The sequence below is a fragment of the Leopardus geoffroyi genome, chromosome C2, assembly GCF_018350155.1.
Source record: "Leopardus geoffroyi isolate Oge1 chromosome C2, O.geoffroyi_Oge1_pat1.0, whole genome shotgun sequence".
NCBI classification, from domain to species: domain Eukaryota; kingdom Metazoa; phylum Chordata; class Mammalia; order Carnivora; family Felidae; genus Leopardus; species Leopardus geoffroyi.
The window spans coordinates 106,602,580-106,616,011 of NC_059333.1; the positions used below are offsets into that span (position 1 = coordinate 106,602,580).

A 13,432-nucleotide genomic window follows, 5' to 3' on the forward strand; every position below is an offset into this window, starting at 1 on the left:
GGTAGACATTTGGGTTGTTTCTAATTTCTGACTTAAAAAAAAGTTTTTTTTAAATGTTTACTTATTTTTGAGACAGAGACAGATTGCGAACAGGGGAGGAGGCAGAGAGAGAGAGGGAGACACAGAATCTGAAGGAGGCTCCAGGCTCTGAGCTCTCAGCACAGAGCCGGAAGTAGGCCTGGAACTCACGAACCACAAGATCATGACCTGAGCTGAAGTTGTACACTTAACTGACAGCTACCCAGGCACCCCTCCAGTTTCTGGCTTTTGAGAATAAAGTTACTATAACATTTATGTAACGTCTTTGTGTATTTCCCTTCTCTTGGGTACATATGTAATATTGGAATGGCTGGATTATACGGTAAGTTTGTATTTCTCTGATGACTAATGATATTGAGCATTTTTAGTGCTCTATTAACCATTCACTTCTTTTTTAAATTGTGTCTCAAATCTTTTGGTCATTATTTAATTAGGTTGTCTGTATTCTTCTCACTGAGTTTCAAAACTTTATATCTGTTCTGGATATATCCTTTGTCAATCTGTATTGCCAGTATTTTCTCCCATTCTGTGACTTGCCTTTTCTTTAACACATTTTTTGATGTTTATTTACTTTTGAGAAAGAGAGAGAAAGAACGAGTCAGTGGGGGAGGGGATGATAGAGGGGGCCTGAAGATCCAAAGCGGGCTCGGTGCTGATAGCAGGGAGCCCAATTTGGGGCTTGAACTCATGAACTGTGACACCATGACCTGAGCTGAGGCAGACGATCAACCAACCGAGTCACCCAGGCGCCCCACTCTGCCTTTTTGTTCTTTATGGTGTCTTTCAAAGAGCAAAACTTTTTAATTAAAAAAAGTCCAATTTATTATTTTTAAAATTTTGTGTTTTTGTGTCTGTCAAAAAAATATTTGCCTACCTCAAGGCTGCAAACATTTTCTTCTAGCTCTATAATACATTTCAAGCTAATTTTTATGTATTGTGTGAAATAAGTGTCATTACTTACTTTCCCCATAAGGATATTCAGTTTTTTCAGCATTATTTATTAAAAAGACTTTCCTTTTCCCACTGTATTGTTTGGTAGTTTTGTTGAAAATTAATTGGCCATATATGTGAAAGTTAATTTCTAGTCTCTCTAGTCTGTTCCATTTATCTATATGTTTATCTTTATAGTACACAGTCTTAATTACTGTAATTTTATAGTGAATCTCAAAATTAGGGAGTGTAAATCATCTTTGTTCTTATAATATTTTAAAAGTTTATTTATTTATTTTGAAAGAGAGAGACAGAGAGAGAGCACTGGAGGGGCAGAGAAAGAGGGAGAGAGAGAGAATCCCAAGCAGGCTCCACACTGTCAGAGCAGAGCCCGATGTTGGGCTCAAACCCACAAACTGTGAGATCATGACCTGAGCTGAAATCAAGACTCAGACACTTAACTGGCTGAGCCACCCAGGTGCCCGCCCCTAAAACTGATTCTTAGTGGAAACTTTGTTCCTAACACTTAAGTTGAATTTTAGCATTAGGATGCAAAGTATAATATATAATGAAATTCACTTTCAGGAATAAGTTGAAATACAAATGATTAATAAAATTAGACCCTCTCCAAATATTAACTTGTTAGGTACAGCACTTAAAATAAAAACAAAACAAAACAAAACAAAAAACAACGATCAATTACTTAAATCAACTTTAAAAATAGTTTTTGTGGAGGCACCTGGGTGGCTCAATTGGTTAAGCATCTGACTCCTGATGACTGTTGATACCAGCTCAGGTTATGATCTCACAGTTCGAGAGACTGAGCCCCTGTTGGGCTCTGTGCTGAGCATGGAGCCTGCTTGGGATTCCCTCTCTCCCTCTCCCCCTGACCCTACTTGCATACACTCTTTCCCTCTAAAATTAAAAAAAAAAAAATAATTAAAAAAATAAATAAATAAAAGAGTTTGGGGGAACTGGTCAAGTTGTAAACATGTTATTTATCACCAAGAGATACTGTTATGTTAAATTTTTATTTCTTCTGATTTTAGAGTAAAAAATTGAGCCACATTCATATTACTTTATAAAGGAGTTGCCACATAAGAAGATAATGGTTTAAATGACTAAATATTGATGGCAGGTTTTTTTTTTTTTTCTTTAGTTTAAGAATGTAGCCTGGAAAATGTATTCAGGCATAACTGATGAAAGAAAATCAGAAAGGAGAATAAGGGATGACAGATTAATAGAAAGGGCAGATTTCCAGGGACTTATAAAGAAACAAGAACCAAGGGTGAGTACATATGTTTAAGAATCTGAACTATTTGGAGAAATTCTACCTGTTCAGGGAAAAGAACTGGGGCATCTAGATCCAATCAAATGAATGAATAATCTCTTACTCCTCAAACTATCATTTAAGAAGCAATATATATATATATACACATCCTAAACTGAATTCTGATGTCTGTAATTATAATCTCCTTTCTGTTTGTGCCACCATTTTGTCAACACTTGCTTCTCATTACAGTCTTTCTCTTCAAATAAATGCAAATAAGATTCTTGTCTTTTAATCAAGAAAAGCCCTAAATGGCACATTATTATATTATTAAAGTATAGGTAATAATAAATCTATATTACTAAACTCTCTCTGTTTCTGTATGTTCCAATACAGTTGGTCAAGCTGCACATAATGAAATACATATGATTCTTATTTGGTTTAAATTATTGCTAAATTTGGACAGGTTTAAAATCTTCACAATGTTATGATAATTATATGATAGTAAGTCAGAGCTATGAATTATATGCACAGCTGTGTATTTTTTTTTCAATTAAAATATTCTGGTGAGATAGCCTAATGATTTGGTGTTCTAAATTGTATTTTAAGAAAAATATTTAAGTTGAAAATCTCACATGAGTAACAATCATAACCTTTATAAAAATGGAGAAAAGTTTCCACATTTTAACTGGTTTCCAGTACATTATGATTTCAATAAAGCATATCATACCTAATTCCCACATTCGCCACATTGAGCATAAATGCAGCCATTAAGATAAGATGAAAAGCAGAGGATAGACAAAGCAATAAAGGAATCAACAAATGGGAAATGCAACATATATTTTAGCCCATTCCTCTGTGACTTTGACAGAAATCCGCTACAGGAACAAAGTAATATTAATGCTAAACATTCAGGGCTGCCTGGGTGGCTCAATTGGTTAGTCAGTCATCTGACTCTTGATCTCGGCTCAGGTTATGATCTCACAGTTTGTGGGATTGAGCCCTGCGTCCAGATCTGTGCTGATGGTGTGGAGCATGCTTGGGATTCTCTCTCTTCCTCTCTCTTTTCTAGCTCTCCTCTGCTCATAGCCTCTCTCTCTCTCTCAAAATAAATAAACTTAAAAAATATTAACCATTCATTTGCTTTTAATAGTGTTTTTTCATGACAAGCACAATGTTTTAAGTTATAAAGTTGCAAAATAATAGGCAAGTCCAGCTCTACTTATAGGTGAAGTGACTATTAAAATTAGCACTCCAAGTTCTAGCTTCACAACTATATTATCTTAGTCAAGCCTTCCCATTACATTTCTATCTTCTCTTCCAAATTAAGATATGGTACCTATTAAAATACAAATATGATCTCTGGATGGAAGAAACACTTTAGGAGAGACAAGTTTATTGTTCTATAGAAGAGAACAGTGCCCTGCAGGGCTGATAAATTTGGAGAAAGGAAAAATCCAGGAGATGAGGAATTGATGGGAAGATCATGATTGTTTGGGAGCTAAACCTTGGGAATAAGGTAAGACAGGAGGTCCTGAAGATGGGTGCAAAGGTTGCAGGACAAGAAAGTGAGATGGTGACAGAACATTTATAATAGTTCTGAGCTTCACATGCAAATCTTCCAATTACAGCCCAGCATGGAAGGACAGGGGCTCTAGGACAGATCTCTAACCACAGGAATATGATTTTTGAGTTATTTATTCCTTATACATTTTAATTCTTATGGATCCATACCAACTACCAATGTGTGATTAGTGTTCCAAAGATCTCTGATCTTTGGGAGAGGGGAGATGGCAGTGTTAGTGACAATCATTGTGTAGTATGGGAAGAAAAATCTCTAATGGGTCCATACAAGTAAGGAAATTTATAAACCTCTTAAGGTGTATTTGCCAGTCTGTAGCATTTGTAACTGGAATAGCCAAGGCATATTTCTTATGTTGGATATAAGTAAACTTTAAGTAAAATGCTTAAGAATACAATTCAAACTCATGAACACTAACATTGAGTAAAAATATAAACTTTATATGCATAAACACTTCCAGGCCTACTGAAACTCATTTAATAATCACAAAACTGATACTGTGTTAAGACTAAATAACAATATTAGAGCTAAAAATGAACCTTGAAAATGAAACCATTACAAATCCACAATTAATTTAAACCATTTGAAGAAGAGTTTTTACGGGCTGACTCAGGGCTTGATCCTGGCAGCCAGATGGATGTAGGAGGTCAATAATCCAGAAACAATGAGACAGTGATTAGTCAGTAAAACAAATCCCTGGAAGCAATTACTGTTCAACACGTCAGAAAGCCATTTGACCAAAATAATCAGAATATGGATTGCGAAGTTTCAGTGTCTCCCTGCTATCCCCTTTCTAAAACTCTTCTTTAGTAAACATACTATAAAGCCAGTTACTACTTCAAACAATTACTCACTGCTAAAAGTCTTTGTTCAAAAATGATGACTGAAGAAAGGTCCCTCTACACAAGCCAAGTTTACATGTTCCTACATTCTTTATGTCTATCCAGTCAGACATACTGCAAAGGTGTAAGCTCTAAGAAAATCTCATCTGGTCCAAAAGATTATCAATCATCCTTAAGTTTTTCTACAAAACAGCAATGGGACAAACATGCATGAGTCAAGGAACCAAATGTTATGTTTGGCCTACAAATATGGTATTTGGATCACACTAAGCATTCACAAGGAATCTAGTAGGTACCTGTTGAATGGTCTGCTGAGCTCAGGCCACTGTTGCTATAGAATGTGGTATTCCTGTATTAGGGAAGGAAGCTCCTTAAAGATTTTTTTCTTCTCTTTTTTTAAATTTGGGAAAATGTCAGAGACTTGTTTATTGCCCTCAAGAATTTCTAGGTAGTACTTAAAAGCTACTTTCCATTGTCCTTGAAAATACTAAATGAAAGGATGTGTCCTTGAAGCTCCTTCGTAGGAGCAGAATTACACTTCCATTTCTACTCCTGCCCATCATTCAATAAAGTCATCACTTCCTCAATCCTGAAACTTTCTTCATTTGGCTTTAATGACACCATATACTCCTCGTTGGGCACAATTCTTCATTTTCCTACACTGGCCCCTCTAACTGTTAGGGTGCCCCAATGTTCAGATTGGACCCCTTCCTTTTTTCTATCTTGATTTTTTCTCTAGATGACCCATCTACATGCTAACGACCTTCAAATCTTTAGGTCTAGTCTTGACATCTTTACCAAACTCCAGACCTTGATTTTTCTCTCTTATCCCCTAAATTGGAACTATCACTTTTCATTGGCTTCCTATCACATTTAAAATAAAATTCAAACTCCATACGTTTACTTAAAAACCCTACATAATCTGGCTCCTACTAAGTTTTTCAATCAAATTCTAACCCTTGCCCTAGCTGTACCTGGCCTTCTTTGTGGTTCTTAAGCATTCTAAACTTGCTTCCCTCTTAGGATATTTATGGAAGCTGTTCCTTCCCCCTAGAATGCTCTTTTTGTACCAAGTCCCTTTTTGTTCAGATTTAATTTAAATGCCAGCTGCTCAGGGAGGCCTTTCCAGAGCACTCAGTCAAAAGCAGTCACTAGTCACTCTCTAGCACATCAAGAGAGACTAGAGAAATGAGTTAATTGTGAGGTTATTATGGGAATTTAGGCACAAGATGATGACTATCCTGATCAGGTGGGAACTGAGAGTCAAGTTTTAAACACAATGACTTTGACATGCTTGTATGTTAAAAAAAAAAAGTCATCTCCAAGTCTGGAGTTCAGAAGAGAAAGTCTGGGATATAAATTTGGAAGTAATAAGCATACACAAAGCATTTACTCCAGTCGAAAGTGACAAATTCACCTAAGAAGTTATAGAGAGAAAAGAAGTGAATTCCAGTGAATGCCAATACTTGCAGATTGGGTAGACAGAAGAGAAAGGGCTAGCCAGGACTGGCAGGAAAATCAGTATTATGTCATATAAAGTGAAAAGGAATTTCAAGAAGACTATTATGGTGAGTTGTGCTGAATGCTGCTGCAAGGTTAAATATGATGAGAAAAATTCCACTAGATTTGGCAAACTAGAGAGTATTGGTGATTTTGAAAAAAAAGGAGTTACAAGAAAGTAATGCGGTAAATCACAATTGGAAAAGATGATGGTTAAATAAAAACTCCAATTTCCTAGACAATGGAGGATAAGATTATTTAAATGAGACTTCTGCTGAGCACAACAAATAATACAGGACAGAATATTAAAAAAAATCAAATTACATATATTGTTGAGATCATATGAGGTAAGGAATCCACAAAGACCAAACATGAAGTGAACAGTTTTAGCAGTCCTCTAACTCATAAGGAAATTGAATCATTTGCAAAAAACTTTTCTATAAACACTAGGTTCATAGAGTTGTACAGCAAAATTCTACCAAACTTTCAAGAACAAGATAATTGTGTTCCTAACTCATTTCCTTACTTTCTAACTCATTCATTCTCTTCCTAACTTCCCAACTCAAACTGACTTCCTAATTCATTTTATGAGACTAGCACAAATCTACTTTCAAAACTAGTCAAGAACAGTACTAAAAGGGAAAAATTATAGAAATAAATCATGAATGCAGATGCAAAAAGGGTAAAAAAGTAAAAACAACACACACACATACACACACACAGTACACAAACATATACATACCCACATATAACTCATATACAAACAAATGAAATCCAGGAGTGTAAAAAAAGATAATACATCATAATTAAGTTGAAGTAATTCTAGGACCACAGGTTTGGTTCAGCATTAGAAGATATGTTAGTGTAATTCATAAAATTGTCTGATTAAAGGAGAAAAACTAAACTAAAAAAGTAAAGTTTTCAACAAAATTCAACATTTATTTGAGATTAGAAACAAACTTAGGGAAGGAAGCAAACATCTCTAACCTGAAAAAGGGATGTACTCCTCCTTTCCCAAAACTAAACCAAATTGAAAATGGTAAGGCAAATATCATACTGAATGGTACAATGTTAAAAAGTAATCTTTATGCCCACAAACAAGGTAATTATGCTAGCTAGCTATCATCATTTCTATTAGGTACTGGTGGTCCTAATCAGTGCCATAACATTAAAGAAAGGAAACAAATGACATAACAGTTAGGAAGAAACATAAAGGTGACTATTAATAGATAAAACGTAGAGAAAACCCAAAAGTATCTATAGATAATTTATCTGTTATATACAAAACCAATATTTAAGAGTCAGCTGCATTTGTGTACATCAGCCATGAGCAGAAAATATAATTTAAAACAAGATACCATTTTAGTGGCATAAAAATATAAAGTATCTCAGCATAAATCCAACAAGTGATATGCTAGTCCATTAGGGAGAATATCGTGAAAGTTTAGAAGACCTAAGTAAGCATGCAGAGTTATACACTGCATAACTGCGTAAGATAAGAAGATACAGCGCACGCCTGCCCTGGGCTCCTGGGAGTGTGTGGAAGGCACTGCCTGGAAGGCCAAAGTGTGGAGGCTTCCGGACAGCGTGGTCTGAGTGTGGTCTCTGAGTTTTTGAGTTTCCCGTTTTCCAGGTAAAATATGGCTAAAAGCCTACGGAGTAAATGGAAAAGGAAGATGCGTGCTGAAAAGAGGAAAAAAAAGAATGCCCCAAAGGAACTCATCAGACTTAAAAGTATTCTTAAAATGGATAGTGGTATTTTAATGACAGATGCTCCAGAGATATCAACTGTGGTGGTACCCAAATATTGTCAAAACTCAATGCATGGTGCCAGATGAAAAAGATAACATGAAAAGGGAGACTGATATTAACAGAAACCAAGAGTCTTCTAAACCAGCATGGACAGTAGTGCCCCATACGGATGAACCGGAGACGAAGGAAAAGGACAAGGCTAAAGGCAAAGTGACAAAAATGGAAGGGGAAATGCAAAACAAAGGCAGCAAAGGCAATGAAGGGTTTGGCCTGTTAGACTCTTAAAAACTGGAAAAATCCTACATGGGACAGGTCTTTGATTAGAATGTATACGTGGATTTCAACTTCCACCAAATGAAAACTTTGTTTCCAGAATTAATTTGGCCTCTTTCTTCAATTCAAACCCAACTTAACTCCTAAAATTTATTTTGGGAGCTTGACAAAATATTTTCTTTTCTTTTTTTTTTTTTTAATATTTTCTTTGATAAATGAAAGTTACACTGATATTTTAATTGGATGGTGTCCAATGTGCAGGGATTCTCAGACATCAAAGCTCTGTCAAGTGTTATTTGGTTGAAATTCCGTGGTCTTAGTAAAGATAAAAAAAAAAGATATTATACTGACACATTCGAGCTAATTCAGGTTTAAGGAAAACTTTTACACAATTTAAAATATAATGTCAGTGGATCTTATAAGCACCACTTGTTTGGAGTTTTGATTTTGTTTAATTCAGAATAAAAGATGTTTTGTCTAGATCTTGAAAAAAAAAGATAAGAAGATACAATATCATAAGATACCATTTCTTACCAAATCTATAGATTCAACGTAATTTCAGTAAAAATCCCAGCATAACAATTGATCAGTCTATTCACTTATCAATTTAGTAAATCTCAAAAAATTCATTCTTAAATGTATATGGAAAAGCAAAGCTTAAACATAACCAAACTGTTCATATAGAGAAAAATGAGGTGGGTGACTTATCTTAGCAGATACCAAGACTTATTATACGGCTAGTAATACATACACTATTAGTGTAGGGATAATTAAGTTGACTAAGCAGGACATACAGCAGGACAGAGAGGCCAGAAATATTCTACACATATTGAGAAGCCTGGTTGATGAAGGCGCTGGCATTGCAGTTCAATAAAAAGAGACAGTTTTCAATAAATGATGTTGGAATAAACAGTTCTCCAAACGAAAAAAAATTAGACCCCTACAGTGCACCATATACAAAAATCAATTCCTGGTGGATTAAAGCTCTGTGAAAGGCAAAATTTTTAGAAGACAATGTAGGAGAATATGCTTATGACCTTGAATTGGGGAAGAATTTATAAAACAGGACCAAAAAAGTATAAGACATAAAAGGATTGATAAATTCATATACATAAAACGTTAAGACCTACTGAGAAGGTATCTATAATAACACATTAGATGACAAAAAAAAATTGAAAATGCTAAAACCAGTAGAAAAATACATTAAAAACTTGAATAGGCATGTCACAGATGAAGAAATACCAATGACCAATACATACGTTAGAAGAAACTCAACTTCATTAATAATCTTGGAAATGCCCATTCAAACCAAGATCAGATACCATTTTACAGTCAGCACATTGTGGCAATAACACCACACACTGGCAAAAGTGAAGAAGTGTGGAAATGCCAAGTATAGCAAGGATGTAAAGCAACCAGAAATGCCATACAATACTTTTGTGAGTAAAGACTGACACCAACCACTTTGGAAACAATTGGGCACCATTTGGTAGAACTGAAGATGTGTCTCCCTTATATCTCAGCAATTCTACTAGACATATAGGCCCTAGAAAAACTCTTGTATATGTGCACCAGAAGAGAGAAACTATGTATATTTCAGCAATGTTTCTGACTGCAAAAAATCTGAAACAATCCAAATGCCTGTCAATAGGAGAATGAATAAATTTGGGTATATTCAGGAAATAGAATAGTTCCTAACAGTTAAAATGAATTAACTACATCTATAAGGATTATGATAGAAGCATACCATAATGTTGAACAGAAAAAGAAAGGAAGTGATAAAAAAAAAATCACACACTATTTTTTTCATTTATAAAAGGTTAAAAAGTATCAAAACATAAGTGTTATATTATTGGGGATATACACAAATACAGTGAAACACACAGAGCGGCATGAGAATAACAGGCACAAAATTCAGGATATCTTAGATAAGACTGGAGAACACTGCAAGAAAGGGTTTCACTGTTCCATATCGCAAGTTGGGAGATGTGTGCAGGTGTCTGTATTACAGCTATTTTTATACCTTTTTTATTTAAAAGCTTTATTTATTTTTGAGAGAGAGAGACAGACAGTGAGAGACAGAGTGTGAGCAGGGGAGGAATATATATATAGAGAGAGAGGGAGACACAGAATCCGAAGCAGGTTCCAGGGTCTGAGCTGTCAGAACACAGCCTGATGTGGGGCTCGAACTCACAGACCATGAGTTCATGACCTGAGCCAAAGTCTGACGCTCAACTGACTGAGCTACCCAGGCGCCCCTGAAATATAGTCTTCTTAACCTATTATGAAAACTAAGTCAGTGTGGTGTACAGGTGAGAACAGGGTGACCAAATGAACATGAGGTGAATGTTACCTCACACATGATGCTTGTGCCTAGAAAAAGTTAGAGTTAAAAATCAGGTAGAATGGCGTCACCATAGTTACTTACTCCAAGAAGCCTTCCTAGATCCTTTTAGTAATAATATCTTCTACGCTACACGGACTCTAGGAAAAGAGTCTAACCCAACCTTTGCTAAAAGCATCCGCAGGCACTGACAGCAATTAAAGATGACCCCTACCAGCTTCTTCCTAGCCTGTGGTGTACAGTCAATGAGGAAAGATTGATCTTTTTTCAGTTAAATGTCACTGACCCATAGTGGGGGAAAAAAAAGATAAACATTATAAGTGAGCAAACCATATGTTTACAGATACGGAAAAGTGAATATATCTGGAGAGAAATGTAAAATATTCCACTTATATGTATTTTAAAAGAAGAGGGAAACAACATGACATTTAACTATAACAAACATAACAGACCTCAGATATATATATTGTGGCCAGTTGAGGAAGAAAAATGGGAGTTAGGGCAGAAATAGATACAAAGACAGAGTGGAAACAAATGTGACATAAAGAGACACACAAAAGGCATGAAAAAACAGGAAGGAGAAACAAAAAGAAAAGGATGAGAAAGACAAGAAAAACAAATCAGATGGGGAGAGATAGGGAAGATCTTATGCTCTGTGACAGGGTATCAGAGAGTCCCCATGGGACAGTAGTGTCAGGGGACCCAACACTCCCCACCCCCCTCCTGCTTTCTCTCTTCTCATCCCTATTTTGGCACTCTCCTTTGTTGAAGATGGGGATAGCCTAGTTATAGCCTTGAGGTTGGCTACAGCTCTCAGACAAACAAACAGCAAACTTTATTTGAAGCAAAGAATATTTTAAAAAGAAGAAACCAAAGAAAACAAAATAAAAAACAAGAAACAAACCAACACAAAAATCCTAATGACTCAGATTAAAAATTGATTAAAAGAATTCTTATAAAAAGGTTTTGCTTAAAATTTGGAAACTAGCATTCTTGAAATCCTTACCCTGCTCCCTCTTCTTTCTGAATAGAGAACAATCCTAATCCTGCTACAAAGCAAGAACTGTCACATTTTATTTCATATGCAAGAAAAGCCATTAGTCTTATCAAGCAACATTACTCTTTTGTGGACTTTCAAGGTCTGCTACTACAGCAAGATGCTTTATTTAGAACAGACATTCTTAGTATTACCTGTAAAAATCTGCTCTGTACGTAAATCTCTAGCCGTAACAAATTTCTGGAGGGCTTTTCTTTGTTAAGGAAGGGTTTGTAAATCTGCATGATAAAGCCTCTTTCTTACATCAGTCACTTGATTTCAGCCATACTAAATTTCACTGAGTTCTCAATTACTTGAGGAGCCCAGTTCTTTTCTCAAGGTTTCACAATTGCAGTGCTCTCTACCTAAAACAATCCTATCCTTTCCCACTTTCATCTAGAGAACTCTTTTTTGTTCCTTAACATGTAACCCTTAACCTCTTAGAATTTACCTCTCCAGAAATCTTCCCTTGACCTGTAAGTCTGATGCTGACCCTTCAATGAACTTCTATAGCACACAATACTTTTCAAGTTCTTTCCTCATGCTGGAATGTCTATCATCTAGTCTTCACAAAGTGAATTATACTTCTGCAAAATTCCTCACAAATGCCACACCCTATGAAGACTTCCCAAATCCCTATTGATTAGAGTTAATTGTTTCTTGAACCCCAGCATGGCATTTATTTTATCCTCCTTATAGTATACGTTTTAAACATTCCTGCCCTGCTAGCTGATATACTACAAAAAAGCCCAGAGATACGTACTCCCATAGTAATTAGCACACAGGAGGAATTCATTAAGTACAAGCTCACTGAGTTAATGGACTAGATGGAATTAATCCTAGGATAGAAGCTGACCTGAGAGCTACAGCACTACTTCTACCAACAGAGGGCTAATCTAGGAATGATAACTCCTAGATGGTAGGTGCTTCCAACTGGTTGAAAAGACCACGGATTATAAGCAATGTGAATCTTGTAAGACAAAAGACTGCTTCATAAAAAAGTGCTGCTGTAGCTATATAAAGTCATAAATAAAACAGTATATTATAAAAAATTTCTGGCAGTGATCTGGTAATAGATTTTGACTGAATTGATTACTCACTGACAGTACTCAACATAGTCCTGCAAATGCATCAACTATGTAATGAACAGCTATTAAGTTTATTGATTTTCTGATTTCCATTGATAGCTAACAGGCCAAAGCTACACATCAATATTTGTGTTAGTAATACCCATGAGCTAACAATTTTGACAAATGAAAACCTCAAAAGTCTAAACAGCCCAAATTAATGGAAATTTGAAGGCCAAACCTCAGAATTTAAATGAAATACATAACAAATGAATCTAATAAACGTAATAACTCAGTGAAGTCAGTGTTGATCACTGTCTTCCTCTAACAAACTTTAAAGGTTTTTTTTATTCTAATGATGGGATCATTTCCTAATAGATATGCTCTTTATTTTCTTCCATGATCAAGATTTTGAAGTTATATACCCTCCAGCTCACACTTGCATAAACTTTACGAAGTGCTCTCACATAGTCAGTCCTTACAAAATTCCAGTGAGATAGGCATTGTTTTCTTCATGTGCACACAAAGAACTGAAGTTCAGTGTGATTAAGCGATATGGCCAAGGTCACTCAAACAGTAAGCTGAAAGGCCAGTATGTGCATGTAGGTTTTTCAATCGAAAAATAATATAAAGCAGTCTTCCATTCTTAACACAACTTTTTTTTTTTTTTTTTTTTTTTTTACTGCATGTTACCTTACATTTGTTGACTATACCAAAACTAATTTCTATAGTACATATTCTATTTTGTACTTTGCTTTTTCATCCCTTCTTAACAAATCCTTTTAATGCCACAGACC

The 13,432-nt window shown here is 35.5% G+C and overlaps 1 pseudogene; it reads left to right on the forward strand.

Moving 5' to 3' along the window:
- The first annotated feature begins 7,633 nt into the window (after nt 1-7,633).
- Nucleotides 7,634-8,759, forward strand: LOC123611329 (annotated as a pseudogene).
- The last annotated feature ends 4,673 nt before the right edge of the window (nt 8,760-13,432 follow it).